Genomic DNA, 12,189 nt, shown 5'->3' with positions numbered 1-12,189 from the left:
CTTATACACAAATTTTAGAGGGAAATTTTCTATGCTTATTCAAGGGAAACTCTCAAAGATAAACTATAGTGAAAGTCACTATCACCACATCTCAGCTTTAATTTTTGTAGAATATCATCTGCTTAGGGTATAAAAAATTCAGTGGTAGTTTAGTTTTGATTTTAAACAGTTGATAATTGTCATGGATTCAACGGTTTGACACTGAGAAGTAATAAATTTTTTTTCTCACAGTCAACTATCCTTCTCTTAATTCATTGCCAGGAAGGCTATAACTATTTTAGTCATTTCCTTACTCACCAGATTCGATATCTGCGAGCTACTTTTCATTCCCTAGAGCGAAATCTCACCTTAATGAGCATCTTTTGAGATCATTTCTGGAAGCACAGCAAGGGAATAAAGCAATATTCAAAAAGTTTACTTTTACGAACATATCCAGAATTTTTGCGAACATGCCGATAGATATATAGCGTCAGAAGAGATGTATATTGAAAACTAAATAATCATAATATTTTCCCGAATATAATATCATAATATTTTCCCGAATATAATATCATAATATTTTCCTGAATCTTTTTTATTATGAATTTAAAGCCGAAATTTTATAGACCCACTGTACAAGTACAATGAACCTTTCCATGGCGACTACTTCCCTAAGACCGGAAATAATAATTACTTCTAAAAGTTCTCATTATTTCTGACAGCAAAAATTAACGCCAATGTTGAACATCATCCCTTTATGACTGCCATCTACACAGAAGAACACATCTTTTGAAACCGTGAGTGGTCATCTTAGAATGTTACATTCTATTTTCACTTAAGCTAAACTTACTAGACTGCCAAACAACTTTTTATCCCAGTGTAACTTAAAATGCTGCAATATAAAGAAACACAACAAAATTTAAAAAATACAATGAAAATATTTACTTCTGCTGTATGTTTTATAACTAAAAGTGCTGGAAACAGAGTACCTTAATATTTACAAATCAGAATATATTAAATCTAAGAACCTGGTTACTGAGTTAACGCGCGTTCTCGTGTAACTACAAGTGTAAAATTCTCTCAGTGACAATCAGCACTCTATCCAGAAGAAAGAAACAGAGATTATTACAATGAAATGTTGTAATTATATTACTACAGTATTTAGTTACCTATTACTGCAGAACAGGAAGGATTTAACTTCCCTGTACTAAAAGTACAGGGAAGATTCAACATAAGAAATGCCAAGTTAATTCAAATAAATCAGTCTTAGAGAAAATTTCATTGCATATATATTTTTAGAACGCATTAAATTAATTTTGATTACCGGCAATGAATTATAAAAAATATCGTAAGCAAATAAATCAGTAATTAATTTATAGAAAGTCAACAAACATTGCTGTTGCTTATTTAATTCAGTAACATATCAGCACATATCAATAACACAGTACGACATATCATATGCTAAATATGTACTTAGAATAATAATAAATAATTTAAAAGAATTATATACTAGTATATAGGCGTATTGTTTGCTTATTCTAAGAATATCATTGCTTAGCGTAACACGCGTTTCTTTTATATAAATAGACATAACATTGTGATAGCGTTAGGCCTAATTTTTTTTGTCTACCCAAGCAGTTTTTGTTATAAAATGTTCGATGTAATTGCATTTAGCCTTTTTATGCATATCCCGATTTTACTATAATACGTGCCCCCCCACACACACAAAAGTTATACTTAATGTAAATAAATCAAAATGCAGAAATCCACAATGATAAAACTCCTTATTTTCAACGGATGTTTTGTTTATTGTATTTGCCTTTACAAATATTCACCTGTTTCACACCTATCGCAATGTGTAACGTGTATACGAGCCAGTTTCCCTTAGAAAGTCCTCCACGAAGGCATCCCTCCCCTCAGGCAGATAGCCTTCGAGGCTTTGCCATAATTACACACACACACACAAAACCAAACCAAACCACGCCTATCGCAAAAAACAACATCAAAAAATATTTTTCAACAAATAGACTCTGGCTTATAATCGTCTGCGACTCAGGTTGACGCCAAAACATTTCACAGAGTAAGCCGTAGATATTGCCAACGTATTTTCTTAAAATTAATGTGTATGCATTAATACATTATTATCGTATTCATTTAAAATTACCATAATTATGGTCGTTATTCTTCTAGGAATGCGTACGAAGCTTCTGCTTTAAATATTTCATTGAGTTAAATAATAGTTGATTCCGTTAAGAATAATAGTTGATTCCGTTCAGTGGCATCGTTCAAGTTCTCTTGTAAATATTATTCTTTTGACGTGATTTGTAACTCTTTTTTTACGTTTCGAATAGCGTTAATTCTTTTATTATTTGTAATATGTTCTTTTTGTTTTCGAATACTGATTTTACATAACAAATGAATTTATTATCCAAATTAGACGCCTTAAAAATGCAGATAAAGTGTTAAAAATATTTTCTGTTAATTATAATATATGTTATTCCTTTTTACCGCGTTTTTATAACTCGTCTGATTAACCTTAATTTTAAATTAAACACTTAATCGGGATTTTACCATGTGGCATCGTTTCTGCAAACATAGCTAAGTTGTGATATGTTTATTTCTACAAAAATTGAGCGTAGCTTGTAGAAGGTACAAAGAAAAACGATTAGCACCTATATTAACGATCAGTATTTTTTAGAAATGAATGTTATATTTGCATACTCTAAAGTCATCGCAGAAATCCATATACTTTTTTTATTCAGATGCTATTAGAGGTTTGTGAATTTACTTAAAAACCCAAGAAATACTATATTCTTATGTGCCCAATAAAGTGAGTGACTTATTTAGTGTTTCTTTTCTGTGGGAATAAAGGCATTTTATTTAATTTCCGGATTAATATTTAACAACGGGTGTGGCTTCTTCTTTTAACACAATTAATATTCATTTCCTTCATAATATTATAACAAAGTACTGACGAAATTATTCTTTTCAAATTTTCTTTTTCAGAAAACACAAGTAATTTAAATTTTATTATATAGCAAAACAACATTTATACGGTCTTTCAAAGTATCATACGAAAACGATACGTAAATGCGAAACAATTATCACAAAATTTCAGCCTTGTTATGTAATATGCACATTTTAGTTACAGAATTTTACTGCTATTACTATTATATGATATACTATATAGTTATAAAATTTAATTTTATAATCCTGATTTTAGTTTGTGTAAAATATTATCTATATTTTTTAAGATGTGAAACATTTAATTTTTATAATTATAACGGTTTAAATTGTATAATAGTTAAGAAAAAGACCATAATTTTGTTTCAGTGTTTGTTTTGAACAAGTAATTCGTGTTTTTATAAAGGTTTTAATACAAACGTAAGTTTTAGTTTTCCTTAAAGAAAGCAAAAAAAGTATCATAAGTGCCCTTTGATTTTGAGCTTTCAGCAAAATGCTAACAGGGCAATGAGCACACAGTATTCCATTTAAGCTATACTTAACATAAAGATATAATGAATAAATGAAGATTATTAGTTTATATGAAGTTGATGAATATGAAGTTCATATGAAGTTGATGAATATGAAGTTCATATGAAGTTGACAGGTTGGCTGATGGAAAACATATATCTTAGTTCATATGAAGATATAATGAACTAAGGTATATGTTCCCCATCAGCCAACCTGTCTGTTCAACATACTGCACCATAAAGTCTATACTTTCAAGTGTGCTTCCATCCAGCTGCCGGATTTGAATCCAATCTGAGTATAAATGAGAAAGATATACACGTTGCTTCATTCTATATGTATTTTAATTGAATATTTATTTATTTATTTTCAGTTTCTTTCTAAGTTATATTTTTCAATTTATAATGTTTAAGAACATCATCATTTATTCATTCATATAGAATCGAATCTGCAATTTTTCCTATTATTCAATTTACAGGTTGTTTCAGCAAATCTGTTACAGACTCTCAGGAGAGATAGGGTAAATTTAGACGATGGGAAAACGCATAACAATGCATGGTCGGAAACGCTTTCCTAATGCGATAGTTACGACACAAAGCGCAAGAAAGGAAGTCAAAATAATGCTTATTATGCTTAATGCAGCGGAAATTAAGAAATAAGAACAAAAACAGACGATCATCATCAAAGAAGGTGTTCGAAATTACGACCTGGACGGTGATGCTGGAACCGTGTGCTTCATGTATCTTCTATGCGCCGGAGATGTTAGGCCTGCATCACGTACAGGGGTCGTAATTTCGAATACATTCTTTCGTTCGAATCTTATCTGTTTTTGTTCTCATTTGTTGATTTCTGCTGTACTAAACAAAATAACATATGTTTTGTCACGCTGTTCGTGTCCTTCCTTTTTTTGTGTTTTCTGTCGTCTCTACGGCACCAAGAAAGTGTTTCCGACTATGCATTGCTATGTGGTTTGCCATCATCTAGGTGTACTCTATCTCTCCTGAAAGCTTGTAATCGATTTGCTGAAATACTCTGTATAATGTTTAATAATTAATTATCAGTAATGTTCTTAAACAATATCAGTCCACAATGGCCACATCAATTGATTAGGCGTGTGATCACCGACAGTGTTGTTCAGGATATACCACAGGGAGTAGACCAACAATGCGCGAGCGATAAAGGGAGACGCGCACAAATAACTAAGCCTCACACAGAATTTGAAATTCGCATCCTGACCCTCCAAGCCGAATGATTTAAAGAGGTTGTTCGCACATTTTTTAACCGATTTTGCTTTGCTATTAAAAAAAAAATCTTTGAAAAAATTTTTAACTGCAACTATATTTTTTTTTCAACGTATAAATTATTGTCTTTTACTTGATAGTTTTGTTTTCATGCAAAATAGCGCTTTCCGAGGAAAATTATTCGTACCTAGTTATTAAAAAAAGTTGTGAAAGTCATGGTAAGCTACGATTGGTAATGTCAACAAGAAGGCGAAAAAAATCGAGGTTTGTCTTCAAGTGGAAAAATTGTTACAAATGCATATCAAAGGTAAAAACGGAATGTTTAGAATGTTGAAAAGTTACTATTTTTATCTTAAAAGAAAGTCTGCAAAGTCGAAGGAGAGTTGCAAAATCATTAAAATGCTCAATGTTAATTGTAAACAAAGTGATTAATGCTGATTTGAATCCAAAAGAGGCGCAAACACATAATGTGTACAGTCTTTCTCCACCGCATATCGCCGAACGCAGAACGCGCTGCAGAATTCTTTATGAAAAACATTTACCAGGACAAAAATAAAAAAATATTGTCACGAAAAATGAATCTCGGATGTATGTAAATGACTGTAATAAAAATAGGTCCATTTATTATCATCAAAGAGGAGGAAAAAATTCCTAAAGAATCTAAAGAAAGATTTTGAAAGTGATTTATGATTATTGCTGGTTTTTCACATAATGGCAATTTAAAATTAAAGAGAGTGGAGAAAACTATTAAAATCACCTTTACATATTATCAGGAACACATATATACCAAATTTTCAAATATGACATACCTTCTGTTTACCCACAGTGCCATCAGTCAGTAGACCTACATCAAGACAAAGCAGCCACAGGTTAAATCCACTGTTAATTTCCTGGAAAAAAAAGAAACAAGAAATGGGTATCAAGGCCATGCTGTTAACTCATGTCTCTCCTGAAGTATCGCACATGAATGTTTTGCGATTTGGACTTAAAAAGTGGATTGTCCAAACGCCGACCAACAACTTTCCTTGGCCTTTGGGAAGCTGTTCAAGAGGAATGTGATAAATTACCTCTTCCGATTCTCCTCTTACAAAAGGCTTTACAGTCTTGAAAATTACGCTGTAGGAAGATAATGAAGAATAAAGGTTAACAAACAGAATATTTTAAATACAAAGGTTTTAGGTAAAATATTTCTGTAAATACAATGAAAATCGTCTAAAAAATGTGTGAACAGCCTTTGTATTGCAATACAATTTTACAATAAATGTGTGGTTTGTTAAAATTTCTTACCAGTAATTTTAAGTCCGCTTCCGTTACCGATGCTGGAATCTTAAGAATACTTGAAATTGAGATATTTGAAATATTTGAATGTCTTTTTCTTGATTTCCGTCTGATAACCTTCCTAGCAGAAAAAAATGGTTCCGAAAACATTACATAAGCAACATTAAAATGATGTTCCTAGAAATCTCTTATTTCTTAATTCTGTGTCATAGATTATCTCTAAGCACTTTTAAGAATCATTTATTGCTTTATGAACTTGTTTTTTTTTTTTTTTTTTTTTTTTTTGGATAATTTGTGAACAGAATTGTTCACGATGAGAGGCATTCGTGATATGAGGGTCTATTATATAAATAAATTAAAAAGTTTAATAACTATCTTTTTTTAAACTGATGAGCAATGTGATTTTATAATAATTAAAGATAAATAAAAGCTCTTATGCAAACATCGATTTACAACAATACATTGATTTCTTATTTCTGATCTGAATTTGCAATGCACATGATTTTTATTCTCAACTGAGAGCATTAAAGTGAAAAAGAAAATTGCTGGTATTTAAACTAATTTTAAATATTTAATAAATATTTTAGATAAACACGTAAATTTACTTTTTAAATGCAATTTACGGCGTATAAATACAATTCTCTTATATTTTTACAACTAACCAACAATTTTGCTTATACAGCTTGAGGATTTGTTTCATAAAGGATAGTTAATGGGCAGTCTACTGCAATCTAAATTAAAAAGCGAAATATGTGCATTAAAGGTACTATATATTCTGGTTCGTATATCCGTCACAAGATTCTAAACTGTTAAAAGATGGGCACAGGTTCCCGGATCTTATGAAATGAAACTGTACATGAAGAAAGATGTAAAATGTAATGGTAACAACTTCTGGTAAAGAGTTGGAAAAAGAACTGGAAGTTGGTTCGAAAAAATTACTTGTTTTCTTATATGGCGGCGTTCGTATGGGTGAGATACAAATAACGCAAAATAAATACTTTTTGTTGCGACTGACCAAAAGTACTTGGCAAAAAATAAAAAATTTAATTTAAAATTAAAAAAAACGCGTTTAATCGATCTTTTGATATCGAAATTCTATTTCATTCCTGAAAGCCGCTAACAGGTAGTTGGCGGTGTATCGACGGTACCTAATATCTGCGAAATAAATGATACACCTGTTCTGAAATACCGTGTTTCCTCAAAAATAAGACCCGGTTTTATATTAAATTTTTTTGCAAAAGACACTCTAGAACTTATTTTCAGAGGATATCTTAATTTTCACGCAGAATAATTAGTATTTATTCATATTCAAGAAGCACTTTTTTTAGTTCAAAAAATACATTTATTCACGTTCGAGAAACATTAAAAAAATGAACAAAACCATTTCCTCTAATACAGTTATGTCGCCTTCTTCTGGAACATAGTCATAAAGCTCCAAATCATGGTCGATTTATTCGGCCTGATTTTTTTTTTGGGGGGGGGGGGACTTTATTTCCTCTAAGACCATCAGACCTAGTCTCTCATGTTGAGCAATAGAGCTGTCCTCACATGAGCTTTCGTCTATGTAACCTGCTCTGAGGGCATCGACAACACAGCTGTCCGTTATTTTATCATGCATTCTTCACCCAAATAACGATTTCTTGTAGATTAGATTTCACAAAGTTTCCTCGTTAAATTTCTCTCCATTCCATTCTCAATGTAGTCATTGATTTCCGTTCGCAGATGATGTTTAAATGGCTTGCTTATTACAATATCAAGAGTTTGGAAATATGCTGGCATTCCTGCGCGAATCATTATTTGATCAATTCTTTCTGCAAGGAAGTCTTTATGGTTTTAGCGAAGTGAAAAATGCTGACAGAATTCCATATTAGTATACCTCTTTTGCCACCTCGCAAAATAAGTAGTAGAAATAAATCGACCCATTTTCTTATTACCGCTTGTGTGCGCCAAGCGCTTTCAGTCTCAAGCACACCAAAGCCTGAAACGCTTTTAGTTTCCTCTTTTTTGCCTTTGGAAATGATTAGAGAAGGGGAGCAGGTTCTTTCCATCGAGAGAAATTTCCGAAATACATACTATAATTCGTACACGTTCGTAACCAGTGGAGGGAAACCAGTGGAGGGAATGTAGTATATCGCAGAGGCACTCTTCTGATCAATTGCAAGTCTGACACTTTTGACCTATAAACACTATAATTCCATCCACAGCAATCATGTTCGAGAGTTGATACTCAGAAAGGTCGATGCCGTCAACGAAACACTTGAATGCAAGTGCACGTTTAATCTCTTCAGTATGTTTCAATGTGAACAGTGTTGTCGAAATTCTCAGAAACAATTCATATCGCTGAAGGAAGCCGTCCATCCAGTGCTGTTATGCTTTATATTCGCCTGGCCGTATGTCTAGCTGTGGTGCCACTGCAAGGACAAATGCTTGCATATCAGCCTGCGACAACCAAGCACTTTGCTCTTATATCAACAATCCATTCACAGATGATGTGTTGCAATTTAGGAATTAATGTTTGTCGACCTGATACAGAATTATCCCTTCTAAGCATTTCCCTCGTCGGCCTGTTGACTGATATTATTGTACTCTGGTCGCCATTTTCAGACATTCGTAGATCCATCTTCTTTTTTCAGAAAGCTGTAAAATTAATTAATTATCTCTGGACTCTCCAACAGTTCCTTTCTTGTACTCGACGGATTAGCTCTTTCTTTTTTCTCTTATTTTAACTGAATATCAAAATTTATTAGTTTTTAAATTTATTATTAAATCAAGTGCTAAACGCCCTTTACTAACGCGACGTATTGGATACTGATGATTCTAATTTTAATAACCATGTTCGTTTGTGTGAAAGTGTGATGCGTCTACACTTGGTCATTCGGAAATAAGGCGCTGCTCTGGCTGGCGATCTTAACTAGGGAATATTTTATTGGTAAGCCTTGGCCAGGTTACTCGCTGAAAAATCCAATGCCAGAGCTTATTTTTGATTAGGTTTTATTTTCGGGGAAACCCGGTAAAAAAAGCAAGAACAATATCGAGGCATCCAAAAAAACATCAAAGTTTCCGAAACTTAGGGGTAGACAAATTAAGCTAACTTTTCTACATTTGTACGAACAGTCTTGCAAAGAATACAGTCAAAAAGGGAAAATAACAAGGATAAGATAAACATAGAATGTGTAAATGAAAACTTGTGGTAACTGAAAAATAGTATCAGTCCCAAACTGTGCGTGTTAAATTTATATTGGTATCTCTTTGCGGTTAATGTGGTTTTTCTTAAAGCAGCATTTGCCTGAGCAATAAATTGCGACAATCTTTTTGTCTAACGAGGCAAATGTTTTAATAAACTCGATTCTAGATTTACCTCGTAAAACCCTGCACTAATGTTTCCTTGCCGACAAAAAGAAAGCCGTAAGCAAGATAATGTCATTCCTCCTACACAGTCTCGTTAAAAATAACTAGACTCAAATTCTAAGATTTGTGTGATAATGATCTTCTAGAAATTAAAAACAGTGCACATATAAAGTCAGCTAATGAATATATAAAGTGTCAAAGAAGATAATGATCAAAATATTAGATGAAAGAACTCAGTCTTGAATTACTTACAGTCTACTGAGCCTTAAGTTATGGATCCATGTGATAAATATTAAAAAATGGGGAAAAAAATAAGAGGAAAAGAAAAGGGAAAAATTAAAGAGCCAAGTAAAGAGATAATAATTAATACGACATAGAGTTGTTTTATCTGTTATTGTAGAATTTATGCTGATAAGAAAATCCAAATGAATTTATATACGGACTATATAGCTTTTCTTAACTGTAATAACTCAGTAAATATGCCTATAAATTATCTGCTGAATATAGTTTTATAAACTAAATGTATTTTATAACTACATAAATTTGATATATTATGAAAACGTAGAATGAAAATTAAGAAAATGGTTACTACTTTTAAATCATTCAGTTTTTTAAATAGCTGTAGATTGATTAAATCCGAAAAATAATTTATGCTTTGCGTGTAACAACCAACAAGTAGCAAACGACCTTCTAAACTGACTACTGAAAAAGTTTCTAACATCAGTAAAACTAAAATAAACTCTATAAAATAAAAAGAAAAAAAAACTGAAAGCTTTCAAATTTTATATTATACGCCTAAAGGGGACCTTTTTTTAAATTTACATACATATACAAGTTTCAAGAGCATTTCAGCTGATGTTCCTTTGGGCTAAAAATATTAAAAAACAGCATATCTTTAGAATTTCTGATAGACTGCCTCCCACGTTGAAGATAAAACTATTTTATTCCTTACACTGTTGCTACTACTCATTTTAAAATTGTTGAGATTTTAATCCAAAATTCATTAAAGTTTTACAAAATTTGAAATGCATAATAAAATATTTAAATACAACATATCTTTAGAATTTTCGATAGAGAGTCTCGTAGCTAGAGATAAAAATGTTTTTTCCCTACAAGTATTGCCATTGCTCGCTTTGAAATCATTGACTTTGTTAATCAAAAATTCGTTAAAAGTTTTACAAAATATGAATGAGAAAACAAATTCGAAATTCAAAATTCGGACTTTCGAGTGCCTATGTTCAGGTGAGGGACTACGTTATCGCACAATGCGAGAAACACGTCTACATTCATGCAAATCCTTCATTATTTAATTTCTTTAAATATGGTACAGGGCTATAATATTTGCTGGCAACAATATGAAAATTGATTCAGACTTTTACAGTGATTCAACGCAAAATCTCGTTTTGAGACTAATAGTCCTACTGGGCTAATGCTCCTTTGGGCTATAAACACAAATTCTGCAAAATAAAGCCCTTGAGAGAAATAGCCAGTGTTCGATTTAAAAATCGAAACGTCAGAAAATCCATTTCCAGAACTACTAACAAGTCTTTGAGGATTATTTAAGCATCATGAAAACACTATAATTTCAGTTCAAAATTTTGAACCGTGACCGTAAAAAAGCAACAACATGTAGCTGATACTTTTCTTTTCTAACAATCGGTATCATTTAAAGGTACACCTTTGCATCTTTCACGAAAAAAAAAAAAATTAAATATTCTTTACGGATATCCCATTGCTTATTATTATATCTGAATGTTGCAATCTGCAACGGAATAGAAAGGGCTACTTCTCAAAATTTCAAAATATCGTATGTCCTTGTGTAAAACAAAAATTGTACGAATGACTCTTGATAACATTTTCTCTTGGCAAAAAAAACTGCAATAAGTAATATAGCTGAAACATTTAGCATTTTCTTTTCTTTCATTTTTTACCGTTCTTAAAAGAGTATCGTATAAAACGAATTATTAGCACATTATTTTATTATGAACGAACTGTGATTTTATCGTCAGTTATTATCTTTTATTAACATAGCTCGGATTTATGCAATAATATTTATGTATTAATCAATTACATTAATCAAGGGGTACTGTATTTTTTAAATGACAAATTATCGTAAATCATTTTATTTGATGAACTGTTTTTAAAACTGCAGCATTAATTTTACTTTTACTAAAACAAAGAATTACGTAGCGTTTTCACAAAAAATAAAGTACTGTACAATTAACGATTATAATGTTAATACTTTTTAAATTTATGTCATATTGTATCACTCAGAATAACGACAAAAATACTTTCAATTTAATGAAATTTCCGAACCGTACATGATATTTCCTCGCTTTTTAATAACGGAAATAGTTTTAAAAAACAAAATGTACAGTACAGTCTTTATGTACAGTTTGTGTTCAGTTCTTTTTTTTTTCAGAATTCTAATAATAATCTAATTGCAATGATATATAGATAATCTAATTGCAATGAAAAATGTGTATTTGAAATTAAAATGAAAAAATTCTTAACGCCTGATAAATTTTAGCATATGCAGCATATGGTAATAGATGGCGCCACTGCATTAAGAAATTTCATTTCTTTGTCGAATTTGTATATTAGATGCATTATCAAATAAGAATCGAATTAAAGAACAAACATTGCACTTTTGCAAATACAAATGTAAGCAGAAAATTTAACTTATTGATAGAATATAATAATTGCTGCTATGGGTTAATTTGAATCTTCAACCGAAATAAGATAAATAGATCAGAATCCAATTAACTAGTTCTTTTTAACTAGCGCCATCTACCGAGTGAATAACTAATTTTTTAAATGCTTAACATATTTGTTTCGTTTCGAGTAATACGTATTAACGTCTTACTTTAAA

General features: G+C 31.3%; 1 protein-coding gene and 1 long non-coding RNA gene across 3 annotated transcripts in view; one reads left to right on the top strand and one right to left on the bottom strand.

Annotated features, from left to right (window-relative positions):
• Window positions 1-5,893, bottom strand: part of LOC146999560 (uncharacterized) — a 127,462-nt gene extending 121,569 nt beyond the window's left edge. The window contains exon 1 of the long non-coding RNA XR_015038423.1: window positions 5,501-5,893. This is a non-coding gene — a long non-coding RNA (uncharacterized LOC146999560). The remainder of the gene's footprint in view (window positions 1-5,500) is intronic.
• The window catches only part of LOC118188927 (uncharacterized), a 187,308-nt gene that overhangs the window by 157,995 nt on the left and 17,124 nt on the right, over window positions 1-12,189 (top strand). The gene's annotated exons all lie outside the window — the stretch shown is intronic.

This window comes from Stegodyphus dumicola, chromosome 1, assembly GCF_044657685.1.
Source record: "Stegodyphus dumicola isolate Sdum_Otavi_A_Nest chromosome 1, ASM4465768v1".
NCBI classification, from domain to species: Eukaryota; Metazoa; Arthropoda; class Arachnida; order Araneae; family Eresidae; genus Stegodyphus; species Stegodyphus dumicola.
Note: the sequence above shows the minus strand (reverse complement) of the source record. Positions and strands in the feature narration are given on the sequence as shown.